The 13,338-nt window shown below is 41.3% G+C and overlaps 1 protein-coding gene across 3 annotated transcripts in view; it reads left to right on the top strand.

The window, feature by feature from the left end:
- The first annotated feature begins 1,778 nt into the window (after positions 1 to 1,778).
- Positions 1,779 to 13,338, top strand: part of PTPN4 (protein tyrosine phosphatase non-receptor type 4) — a 114,176-nt gene continuing 102,616 nt past the window's right edge. For 2 of the 3 annotated variants that reach the window (XR_008577806.1, XM_054830966.1), the window contains exon 1: positions 1,779 to 2,495. The gene's annotated coding sequence lies outside the window, so the exon portion shown is untranslated. The remainder of the gene's footprint in view (positions 2,496 to 13,338) is intronic. The other variant, XM_054830967.1, reaches the window with a different exon arrangement.

Genomic DNA, 13,338 nt, shown 5'->3' with positions numbered 1-13,338 from the left:
TTTATGAGGGTGTTCTAGTCATTAAAAACTCTATTATTTCAAAGTGCTCAAGAGATTGTGCATTATCTAAAATTCCTGCTTGTCTGCCTTCCCCAAAATCAGTCTTCCAACCCCTGATTCAAATTAGTCCTGAAAGAAGATGAGACAACTGGAGAATCCCATGTGTCCTAATACTCACTCAGGAAAAGGGAGGGGAGGCTAAAAGAGCTTGGACTATTTAGCCTAGTAAAATGAAGGGGGTATGACTACTTTCTTAAAAATAATTGGGGGTAAACGCCATTAAGAGGAAAGGGCTATTTAAACAAAAGAAGAAAACTGGCACAAGAACAACTTAGGCTGGAAATGTACAGGTTTCCAAACATCAAAAGAATGAGATTTTAGAAAGCTTCCTAATTAGAAGAGTACATGCAAACTCCCTTAGTATTATTCTGCATCTTCCTATGGTTAGGAATTTAATTGTGCAATCCAAGAACTCAGTCCCAACCATATATTGTATGTGTCTGTTATTTGGTAAAGAGCTCGTTGTGAGAGGTTGTATTTTAATAAATGGACATTAAAGACATTTTAAACTAAGCCCTTTCACACATAGTATAAATACATGAAAGCACTGAGTTGTGTTAAACTAAGTCTTGCAAAGCCAACCTTCCCATGGGCCACATATAAAAGACCTTTATGTGGCCAAGAGGCACAATATGCCTCATACCTTGGAGAACTCTAGCAAGGACTCAGAGGCAGAAATGACTCTCTAGGACATTTGCAGGGTGAGGCTGGGTGGACATGTGGCAAAGACGGAGGGTTACCCCATTAAGACAGCCCCGTTCCCACTCCCTAGCTCATTTTCTTCCACAGTAGCGACTGTGACCACCCGGCAGCCCTGGCCTGGCAGTTGCACTCGAACTACTTGCAAGGCAGCCCGGTGAAATCGAGAAGCACCACTTAGCTGTATGTCGCTGAAGCACATTATTGCTACGGTTCAGGTGAGCAGTACCTCACCGCCCTTCTTAAATGCTTCCCTCAGCTCTGCTTTCTCATTACGCTTGTGTGTCCCTGCCAGCCCTGCGGGCCCGGGCTGCTGCCTGCTGCGTCCCTGGGCCTGCCCTGCAGGATATGTCACACCCTGACAGGAGGGTCCCCAGGCTGCACCTCAGGGTGGAGAGGCTTCACCTCTCCCACCCCACCCACGCCAGGGATTATCGGGAAGGCTGTGGCTACACCCCACCTTTCCGCAGCCTCACTTCTCAAGGTGGGGGATCCCCGCTCTCCCCGGGTCTCGCTGCCTGCGGGCACGCCGGAGGCCCGAGGGGCTGCCTGCGCTGACGGCGGTGTTTCGGGTTAACGTCCCGTGGCAGGAGCGGAGGCCAGAGCAGCCTGGGGCACCTACACCCACAACCCCCTCAGAACGACTTCTCCCCCGAGCAAGCGACAGACGCCAGCCGCCGCTAAGGGCCCAGCAGTTTAGCACACCGGCGCGCCCGGAGCAGCGACGCAGCCGTGACTGACGGCTCAGGTGGCCAATCCACGGTCACGGACTGACGTTGAACACCGCCTCCATGATTGATGGTAGACCCACCTAATCATGCCGCGGGATGCCCTGCCTTTTCTCTTTTACGGACAAGCAGCGGGACCAATCCCAAGGGGAGGACATCGCCCACTTCCCTTTTGACTCTCGCGACTTTTGCCGGGTTGGCTCTTGTCCCCCCGCCAGCCACCGGTGACTGCGCAGCCGCCATGTTGGTTGCTATGCTGCCCGCATGAGGCGCGAGGGCGGCTGTGAGGGGAGGAGGCTGCTGTTCCTCCCACCTTCTCCCCCACAGGCGCTCGCTCACTCGCTCGTTCAGCGGCAGGGAGGGCGCCTCTGCAGAACCCCGCCGCCTCTGCCCTCCCCGGTTCCCTGTGCCTCCCAGCCGGGGCTGCGCGCGAGGTGACTGCCGGCGTGTGTGAGGCGGCGCCGGGCCCCGTTGAGGGGAGCCCCGGCCCGCGCGGCACCCGCCCGCCGCCGCCGCGCTGCCCTGCCCGCACCCCGGCTCCCGCCTCGCCGCCCCCTCCGGCCGGTTGCTGTGAGGAGAGGGGGGAAGGAGAGGCCGGAGGGGGAGCTCCGCCGCTTTTCCCCCCCCGGGCTTCCCCGTCCCTTCCTCCCCTAGCTCTTCCTCCCCCTTCCCGGTCCCTCGGCCCAGCCGCCGCAGTACGATGTGGTCCTCGCCGCTGCGGCTGGGCGCGGGTCGGCTGCTGCGGCTGCTGTCGCTGCTGTCGAGGCTGCGGCTCGGCCGGTCGCTGCGAGGGAACTGAAGGCAGCGAGCGGCGCTCCCGCGCGCGGGGGTGCGGTGCTGCGCGGTGCGGTGCTGCGCGCGCGCGTACCCCAGCGCGTGCCCGAGCGTCTGCGGCGCGTGCCCGTGCGCGCGCGGGGGGTCGCGGGGCGGCAGCGGCGAGCGCAGCCCCCGCGCCTCTTCCCTCCGCCGTCCCCGCTCCATCTGGAAGGACGTGGCTGTTATATGAAGGTAAGGCGGCCGCCGAGGCGCTCGGGTCTCCGTTCGGGGGGAGAGGGGCGGCGGTGGCGGCGCGGGGGGGGGCGGTCACAGCACAGGAATGCGGCGCGCAGCCCCCCCCCCCCACACACACACCTCCCCGGCTGTGGGGGCCGAGGCGCCGCCGCCGCTCCCCTCAGCCCCGCTCCCCGTCAGCCCCGCTCCCCCTTCCCGCAACTTCGCCCACAGGTCGCCGCTGGCGGAGAGCGGCTCTGCCGAGAGCCCTTCTAGTGGAGGGGTGGCGTGTGTGTGGGTGCCCCTTCTGTCCCTCACTCCGAAAAGAAAGGAGATCCAGCCCCGCTCTGGCGAAGGGGCTTGGGGGTGTGTGTGAAAAGCGACCGCCGGCCCGCGGAGAGGGCTCGTAAACAGCCTTCGGGGGAACGAGCGGCGGGGGCAGGTCGGGGGCGGTTTGGGGGTCTGTAAAATGTGGTAAACTCAGATGAACGCCTGAGACGGATTTTTTTTTTTTTTAGTATGTTTAATATGAAAGTTTTGCGTTCCTGTGCTTTCTAGGCACATGTGCACGTTGCCCTGGTTATGGGCTAGGGAAAATGGGTTTGAGCGCTGTCGTTGCGTTCCTCTGGTACATTTTTAGTATCTCCCTCAAGCAGAAGGCTTGTATAATCGCGTGTGCCTATATGCGACAGTGGCTTTCGGTGTACCTGGCGATGGGCTAACTCCTGTATACTGTTGCAGCACCAGCTGGAAGAGGAATAACGTCTTTTTCCTTTAAAAAATCTCCAAGAGCTAGTTGCTAAAACTGGGTAGCTGCCAGTGTAGGTGAAATGTTCCCACCACTTGCCTATTCAAAGAATATATGTCGTTCAGATGTAAAATGTATGTGAATGAACTTTGTGCTGCTACTTAACCCTTCCAGCACTTCAGTGTGGCCAAGCTGTTATTTTTTTAACTGTGAGACAGAAAATATTTGTGTAATTTGTGTATTACAGAAGTGCTAATGGATCTCAGCTGAAGAATAATTGTTAGACTACAGTATGCACGTACATTTTTTCACCCACGGGGCATTTCTGTTGCCCTGAGCTAAACTGTGTTGAATGCTAGGGGGTTTTGTGAGTGCACATGTTGGCCTGCTTGTTATTGGCAAATAACTGCCCTGTAATGTTGGGAGCCACTGGTGTGTTCTCACACGTGCAGACATTTATGAGCTCATCACGTCATAAATGTGTGTTGCAGAAATGCAAGAATGAGATTAGAATTGGAAAAACCATTTTCTTATTAGATATGTATATTGTAGGAAAGGGTTTTTTTCAGTTCATTGCCTAAACATAAAATGTTTAGTATCGTAATCTTATGGATGCCATTTTCTTGACAATGGATTTCTTGCTTCACTGACCTAAAAAGTTGTTTTTACATATTGGCATGACTCTGGCTTGCACCATGTTGATAAAATATGATTCTGGATGATAAGCTTGCAAATACATATGTGTGCGTCTATACGTTTCCCAGGCATGTTTATGCTTTATAAACTCAGAAATTTAACTGTTGGTCTGATTTTTTGAGATAGTTTTGTTGTCATTACAGTTTCTGTGTATTTTTAGATTATGTTCATGTTTTTATTTGTAGTTTAAAGTTAGATTAAACATTGAAATACAAGTGCATTTGCCTGAAAAGCAGAAATGTATTTATATTTTACCTTTTGGTACATTTCTTTTATGTTTGCAGTTAAGTTTGTTTAGAATCAGGTTTGCCTACTTAGGGTTTGATGTTTATTTCTTGTTCAGTAAATTTTTCCATGAATCATATTGTTTGTTGCCATGTGTTACAATTCTGTTGTCCTGCTAATATCTAATTTAGGTTATACATAGCAGTATTGATTGAGCACCCTTGCTAAAAATACTTTCACGGTTGTGTATACTTACAGTGTAGCAGCAGGAAAGTTAAGCCTATACTGTTTTTCTGTGATTAGAATTTACTTATTATTAGCAACTACATTTGTAAAATGAATAAAAGTAAAATCCTGTAATCTTAGAAGTAAAGCTAGTTGCTTTAGAGTAGATGAGCTCTCTATTAATGAACAGAGTTCATGTAATAGTATTTACATGTCATTGCCATTAACATATTTGGAATATAGGGTAAGTTAATACCCAGGGTACATAATTTTGGCTCTGATCCTGCAGTGACCCCTGTTTGGGCAGAGGGATCCACCTACACAAATCTTGCTGCAGGAACTGGAGCTGAAACATTCATTCTGTAGGTGCTAGGTCGATGTTTATCACGAGTATTTGCTGCATGTGGATGTTGTGTATGTTTTGTTGTTAACATTTGTGTTTGCGTGGCATGTCATGTAGGCTTCTGTGTATGCAAAGAGCTGCAGGGTTGGTGCTCAGAGTAACAACCTAATACAATAGTGTGCGACATGATTATTTTGTGAAAATGAGGGTTTCTTTTGAAATTGCTTTCATACTGTAACTTAACGGTGCTGAAAGGTGACCAGCATTTGGGGATTCCATCTTGCTAGGGTCTTGTTATCCTTGGGGACTTATTTTATGAATGTTTTGTTGAATATACATGGAAGTTTTGTGCATTCATTTATGCTCGCATATGAAAAGTGGAATGCATCTCTACAAGCATATTCTGGAGAACTGAGTGGAAGTTACAAGGTTGAATGTACTAGAGGGGAAGATATGCAGGATGGTTCACTTAGTCCCATAAGCTAACCTGTACACGGGAAGCAAAGACTAAATTGCTTGCTTGTGGCAGTTTAGACCTTTGTACGAGGTAAATGAATTGGGTTAAGCATCTTCTGAAAATTATGGTGCATTAAAAATTCTGTTTTAACTTTTCAGCTGATTAAAACAAGTAGTAGGCATGTGCATGCTTTTTTGTTGTTGAAGTCAATGTTAGATTATTTTTCTTAAACTGATAAATAACAAGTTTCTGTGGTTTGTCGTCTTAGGTCTTCATACTACCAGTAGTTAGATCCTATGATACGCCATGATTCTGCTTCATCTCTCCTTGTCCTCTCCCCCACCCCTCCCTCCAGTCTGGGTTTAAATTTGGTACAAGATCACATGAATCCCATGCCTTCACATCCTGTTTTTGTGTCACCTCACTTCCATTCTCACCAATTATAAAAATGGTCAAACAAGAATCTTTCAGCAGATGGTTGACTGTGCTTTTTTTTTTTTTAAATACCACACTTTCACTCTGGTGCTGTCACTTTTCATAAAATGCCCAAAGTTCTCATGGGTTTATTGTGCTCCAGCCTAAACAACTGTAAAAATGGTTGGTGTGTGCATATAATATGGGATTGTTTGTAGTGGAAAGAAGGAACTGTGAAGGTGAAAGAAAAAGGGGAGAGGAGGATGGTCTGAGCAGGAGACAAAACCAAAAAAGCTGAACAGTGGCCTGGTAATACAACAGCAGGTCTTTGCTGTCTGGGCCAGCTGTTCACATATGCTTGTTTGGGAACAGAGGCTGTTTTTCCTTGAGGACTTGTAATCCATTAAATTAACACAAAAATAGTTTTATGTAGGCTTTTGAAAGTTTTTAATTTCTAAAATTTGTAATTTTCTGGAAATTTTCACTAATATATCATAGAATTACATATCTGCAGATACATATTAAAAATCTCCATTCTTATTTTGGAAAACTTCAGAATTATTAGAAAACCATTGCTATTTATCACTTACAAAATAAATTAGTTCAAGCTTACAGTAGTTAATGTGTTCACTGAAATTTTATTGACATGTCGACGTACCAGAGTTAGATTTGAGATGTAGGTTACAAGAATATGGTCTTTTTATGGTGATCTGGGTTACAGCATACTAAAGTCTGTGCTGATTGTACACATGGTGTCCCAGTACATAAAGAATATTACAGCTGATAGTCACATAATTACTTGGGTAGATCAGATGAGCATAACTAGATGAATTTGAGTTTGAAATGTGAGAATTGAACCAGCTTCTCCTTTCTCAGTTTATGCACCTTCAAAAAAGACTTGGTAGGGTGATGCAATTAAACCTCTCTTGGCACACTTCTTTGTCTCACACTGCAATTACTTCTTGGACAAGTTATAAGGTGACTGTTGGATGATAAATGCAATTCCATTTGCGTGGTTTATGAGATACTGCCATCTTTACAGTTATGTGAGGAAGGGGGGAATGGCTAATATCCATTTAAAAATAAGCAGTCTTTTAATGATGAGTACTTATGATCTGTTATGAAGAATGCTCTGGGAAATATTTTCACTGAGTGGGGAATGAAGTGCAGTTGCCACTTAAGAGTTTTCAGGCCATCTGTAAGATTTAAGAGGGAAAAATTGATAATCCACTTCCTGTGGCATGTGTGTTCTTACATTGCCTTCTGGCCATTCCTTATCTTCTGCAGGGTAACTACCTGAGAGAATGCCTGAATTATTCTGCATGACCAAAAAACCCAAATCTGCAAATGAAAATCAAATGTAATGCTGCTAGAGATTAACACTTTCATACTTGGATTTTTTTTTTAATTAGAATGGTGTAGATTAGATTGAAGGAGGATGTATTCAATTCTCTTATCAACCTGGGATTTATACTTTAAATTAAAAATCGTTAAATATCTAGTATTAAATGCTGGAAACCTTGTTCTAACTGGTGCTTTTTTGGGGATGATGTTCCAATCTGGAGGCCTTAGTTACATATAATTTTGCTATTTTGTTTGCTAGTTTTAATAAACTAATTAAAAAGTTTTATTTAAATGTAAGCTCTTTGATGTTTGTTAGTGGTAACAATATAAAAATTGATTTGGTTTTATGCCTGTTAACTGTATGATCCTCACTTATTTTGTCTCTAAAAGGATATTAACTTTTAAGACAGTTGAGTGTACTTTAGCTTTTCTTGAGTCCTTTTGTGTACCAACATGTCTCTGCCCTACAAAAAAACCAAAAAACAAAAAACACCACCAAACAACCCCCTAACAATGTTTTGTGCCTGTCGAAAAAGACACAAATGAGAAACAAATTATATCAGTACTGCACTGAAACTAAGTGTCTATTCAGTGCAGTGAAAGTTACATAAAAAATGTTTTCTCAGATGAGCAAATTATTCTTGGATAAGTCTTATCATTTTTTTCAGTTTGTTTTTTTTTTTTTTTTATGGCATCAGTCAGGTTTAAAACCAGAAATTGAAGCTGTATCTGCAGCAGATAGCTCTCCATGTAAACCAAAGCAGCAGCTGGTAAAAGATAAGAGCCTGCTGTGGATCCTTTGTCTCAGAGAGATGTGCTAACATACTTTGTCTTGGAAGAAGGTTAACAAGCAAGATTCCTGTGTTTTGTTTTCACAGTGGAAGGTGGTATTTCCAAGAGTCAAGCAAGTGGATTTGATACACTGAAAAGCTGTGTTAGTAAAATAAGAGACTCAAGTGTGACATACCAGAAACTTGTGCTCCCTGTTGTCTGTGCCAATAGAGATGCAATGAATAGAAACAGAAATGTTATTAATTCCTCTGTCAGGTAGAGAAATGACCACCTTTTCAATAAGAGCACACAAAAATGATACCACTCAGTGGAAGAGCAGTTATTGCTAATAATGCTCTCTGGACTCCCAGGTTAGCACAGTTTTGTCTGAAGATAATTTCTTGATGATGCTTTGCCTTATATTTTCTTAAGCCATGTCAAATAGTAGTAAGTTGAGAAACATGTTCATTGTAACTTAAAGCTATTATAACTGATTTGAACAAAAAAATAATCCAAAATGGGATATATTTCTCTTGGGACAGAAAAAGATGCTTCCTAGATCTAACAACTTTGATTCGATGCCTTTGCTCAAAAAGAAAAAAATAAGACAAAATAATTTAGGAGGAAAACCACTTAGTAAAACCGTGGGTTTGGGTTTTTTCCCACTAACCTTGTCAGTGAATTCAGAAATTTTTTTTTTTGGAAAAAACTGCAGTCTTTCCAATGAAAAATTGGCTTTGGAGAGGGTTAAAATTAACATGTCATTTTGCATTTGTCTGTCTTGATACTTGCAATAAACTTTTAGTGTCATCTGAAAAAGTAGTTAGACATATTTTTGTCTTTTGATGTGTGAATAGGGTTAAAGATGACCAGTGATAAGTTGCATTGTAAATTTTTTTTCTCATATGGATTCTGTATGTGCTGCATATGCCAGCTTTGTATTGTGTCTCTAGACTGCATAAAGTCTCAGTACTGTTCTTAAATTGTTTTACTGAGTTTATGTAGTGCCCCTATTTAGAAAAGATGTACTTCAGGAGAAGGGATGTGTATCAATTAGTTTGACTTAAAAATAAAATTTTATAGAACTTGGCATGTGAGTTTTAAATCACTGCGGCCTGTAACCTCCAAGCTGAGCTGCTATTAAGGCTTTCCTTGGAAGAGGTTCTTGGTTTTTTTGGGAGGCAGGCTGCTGTTACAATTGATGCCACAGTCTGTTTTTAGTACTTGAGTGCAAATGAGGCTATGGGTGAATCTTGGGAATCCTAATCTGCAAGTAATTCCCCACTTACTATGTTTTAGGCTTGTGTGTTGACTCTGTAAGAAGATACTGCATCCTGTTAGCTCATCTGAATGCGCCTGCTTTCCATGGAGCTGATCTCTTTAAATCTAATGTTTGGAAGGACCTTTCCAGATGTAATGTCTATGAAAAAGGGGTTGTTTAAAATATTAAAATGTGGCTGCCTCTTTCAAACTGGAGAGATGTATCACCTTTGTCTAAGTCTGGATGGAGAAGAGGGGAAAGAGGAAAAGGATAGCTGCCCTGCAGTGATTATAAAACATACAAGGTTTTGGAAAACATAAGTAAAAAGAAAAGGTCAATATGTTAGGGGTTTTTCTGGCCTCTATCAGCAAATCTCATGACCTCATGGGAAGCTTCTGCTGAAATAACTGTGATGCACGGAACCAACAGGGGGAAACTGAAATATAGAACTGGCATTACAATGAAACAAATAGATCGGTTGGCTATACTATGGGGTCATACCTCCAAATTATTTGAATATTTTTTGGCTCATTTGTTTTCTGTGAGCTTGAATTAGACTACTGATTTAGATGTTTCAGTATAGAACTAATAGTTGTTTCTAGTTGTGCTTCTAGCATCTCTTCCTAGGTTCACTATATATGCAACAAGGTAAGGAGGGACAGAACATTAATGGTAGTAGGAGGTGTTTTTATGTTTTCTTTTTTAACCCTTCACTAAATAATATTTTACTTCTATGTTCATTTTATGATAAATTAAAATATACCATATTACTCAAGTTCATAAACCACTCAGTTTGGAAGTGGCTTGAACTTTTTAAACCTTCAGATCTTCGTATTTAGGACTGAGGAAATAATTTCATTTTGAAGGTCTTTGGGAAAACTTGAAGGTCTTTGTTGGGAAAACTTACTGGTTTTTGCTTTGCTTTCCTGTGTGGTGTGATCTGCTTACAATTTTTTTGGCCTCTTCACTTAACAGATTTGTTTTTATTTTAGAGACTTAAGGCATTGGCGATACTGTCTTTTCCCTTACCTCCTAGTATGGATTTGAGTCCTTTGTTCTACAGCTCTTAGATCTGCTGGGAGAAGTGCCTTAGTGTGAGTGTGTGTCTGGGGAGGGGCAGAATGCAGTGGGTTCTTTTTATAAAGCCATTTTTTTCTCTGGGTTCTTTTTATAAAGCCATTTTTTGCTTTCTACATGCACAGGGACTGTGAAAACTGGATTATTTTCAAATTTGCAATAGTTAAGTAAATTTTATTGAATTGAATAATAGATGTAAATATATTAAGTAAAATATCTCTGCTTTCAAAAACATGCCACTTAAAAGGTTGAGATACAGTAAGAAAATGAGGCATGAGTAACTATGAAGGACATATACAGTTACACTTAGAACAGAATTCCTCTGTAGAAGACTGGAAAACAGACTGAAAATTAACATCTGACAAAAAGTCCTCTAAGAGAAAATTCCTACAGGAGAACTTCATTCTTGAGATTAATTAAAAGAAAGATTAGAAATTCTCTAGATAGCTGTAAGCTATTTAATAAAACTGAAGTAAGCAATTAAAAGACTCAGTTGTAGTTACCAGCAGAGGCATTGCTTCCTTTGGTGATTCTGGTGCTGCCTCCCCCCACCCCCCCTCCATTACATATGTTTCCCTCCTTTTACAGGAAAGCTATATGTGCAGCTCATTAATGCTAGATGTCTTCTGCAGAAGGATTTTCATAAAAAGCATCCCGCTCTGAATAAGGGTGATGTAGATGACAACTTCTTTGGCATTGAAAACACATACACAGTCCCGAGAAAACAGAAATAAAAGTGCTTTGTCGGAATTATACTAATGAAATGTGTGAGAGAGAGTAGCTTGAAAGAGAACCTGATTAACATCTGAAGCTTCAGCTAACATTTAGCCACCTTTGAAAAGAACTTAGGTTGCTGATAAAACTACTCTGTCAAATCTCTGGTTTCTATTTCGAAGTTACATTGATGTAAGCATTTTTCAATCCACCTCTTTACAGTGTTTTTTTTCCCTATGTCTTCCAGACAAACAGATAAATTCTAACTGTTCTGGGAAATGATTGTAGTTATTCTGGTATCTGCAAAAGGCATTTTCCACTTAAGTCTTTCATATTCATTCTGAATATATTTTGCATTCTGCTGCACCTGGTGTGCCATGACAATTGTGTATGCTCTAGCAGTGGTGTACAATGAGCTGGGATGTGTTATATCACCAGAGATCCATCTCTCATCTGAGGGCAGCGTGTGATAGCAAATCATGTCATCGTCTTAGGGAGAAAAATGTATCATTGCAAATTGGTGCTGGATTCCCCAAAATTGAAGTAGTTGCCATACTTCAGCAGAATCACTGTGCTATGAGTAAATGGGAAAAACAGAAAAAATGAATCCTTATGTGTACCAAGGAGTGCTATTATAGTAATTTTAAGTTGCTTCAAAATAAGTTACTGACTACTTAAGTCATTAAGAGAAGAGCACTCTACGATGAGATTTTTTTCAGAAGTGTTCATTACTTTCCGCTCCGCTTTAAGTTTATGAGAAAACAGATCTGGTCTTCAGCGAAAATAACAATAGGCTGATACAGAAGTTCTGAAGGTAAACTTCTTAATGCTGTAAACAGAAAGCCACATTTTAAAAATTTGCTTTCCAGAGTTAAATGACTATAATGCTCAGAAAAAGCCAGTGAAACTTTTTCTTTTGGCAATGTATAAATATCCTTACTTTCATAACATTTAAGATTAAAACATAATCCATCGTCAGACTTTAAAGCAAAACCCTAAAAAGGGAGAGATGCCTTTCCTAGTGGCCATTTATTGCATTTGTAATAATTCTTTGTGTCTAAGTAAAAATTAAAAAGTATTACTAAAATAGTGTTATTTTTGTTGTAGCTTCTAAGTATGGAAATGGGCTTGAAGCCCACTTTGCTATGTACAATTAATAGAAAATAAATTGTGCTTTGAAAGCCTAACATTTCTGAAGTTGAGAGTCTGAGTCTGATAACAGACTTCCCTCGTTAGAGTGTTGGTGGGATATCCGGTTGCCCTGCAAATGCTTCAAAGTGGCATAAAAATGAATGAATGCTTATGAAGGAGGGTGTAAGGGACCCAGATCTGAAGCCTTCAATGCACTTCCAGCACTTATGTTATAAAACATTCTCTGCATTCATAATAACTATATTTTGTCATGTGGCCTAAAATCACTAGGGAATTACATCTTCAGAAGTGTATCTGTTTAGTGTCCATAATATAATTAACGTATATTGTACACTTCAGATATATCTGTACACATGCTAAATAAAATACCTTCATATTGATGTACAGTGGACAAAAGGATGGAGTCATAATATTTTAAAATTCTGTAACAATAAGTCCATGTTTTACTATAGAACATATTTGAAGAGTATCCCAAGATTTTTTTAAATAATACTTGAGAAGCATATACCAATATTCATACTTCTTAAGGAGTGATAGGGAAATGTATTTTGTATATTTTTTTGTATTAGACCTTATCATCTCTGCCAAACAGTGTCATACATGCTTGCACTTCAAAAAAAATGTTGAAATGTTCTGTTAACTTCTTAAACTTTTTTTGGCAACGCTATGCTTTCCATTTATTTTGTCCCTTGCTTAACAGTTTTTGTGTGTGTTTTCAAAAGCACTTCCATTCACCATTCAAGGAATTCAATAGAATTCTAATAGGAACTGCACATAAATAACTACAGAAATCAATGCTTCAATTCAGCCAAGAGTTTTTTGTGACTTCAAAAGCCACAAGAGCATTTATTATTAGAAACATACAATTGACTTTTCTTGTATTATCATTTTGCATAGTGATTTGGTTTTTACCATCACAACAAGATGTTTGACAGTTTCATTTGAAAATGATGTATTTACATTCGGCATTCCAAAACAGTGTAATTTTTATCTTTTCTGTGAAGCTCTATTCATGTTAATTTGCATGTTCAGCTCTGTGCAAAGATTGTCAGTGAAATATTCACTGGTGGATTTGTCCTCAAAGGTCAACCAAATGTTAGGCATAGTCTCCTATTCCTGTATTGTAATGAAAATATAAAAGAAATCTTTAAAGAATGGAGTTGTTGGATTAATTTTTGTCTGTTTAACTCATACAATGTGAAGCGTATCCTCTCCTCCAAAATGCTCGATTTCCTGAGTGTAACGACCACAGAAGTAACCAGCCTGCAATAGCACAGGGTTATCTTGGAAGTACTTTCAGTCTTTAGTATTTGCATTACACCTCAGGCCATGTCAGCTGTAACGGTCCTTTCGATCCTGAAGTTTTTAGGTGGGTTATAGAGAGTGAGATGGTCTTGAGTGAGGTTGTTTGAGCACATTAGAAGCTTTAGAAAA

Source organism: Grus americana, chromosome 6 (genome assembly GCF_028858705.1).
Source record: "Grus americana isolate bGruAme1 chromosome 6, bGruAme1.mat, whole genome shotgun sequence".
Taxonomy (NCBI): domain Eukaryota; kingdom Metazoa; phylum Chordata; class Aves; order Gruiformes; family Gruidae; genus Grus; species Grus americana.
The sequence above is the reverse complement of the archived record's forward strand: the minus strand, read 5'-3'. Positions and strand labels throughout refer to the sequence as shown.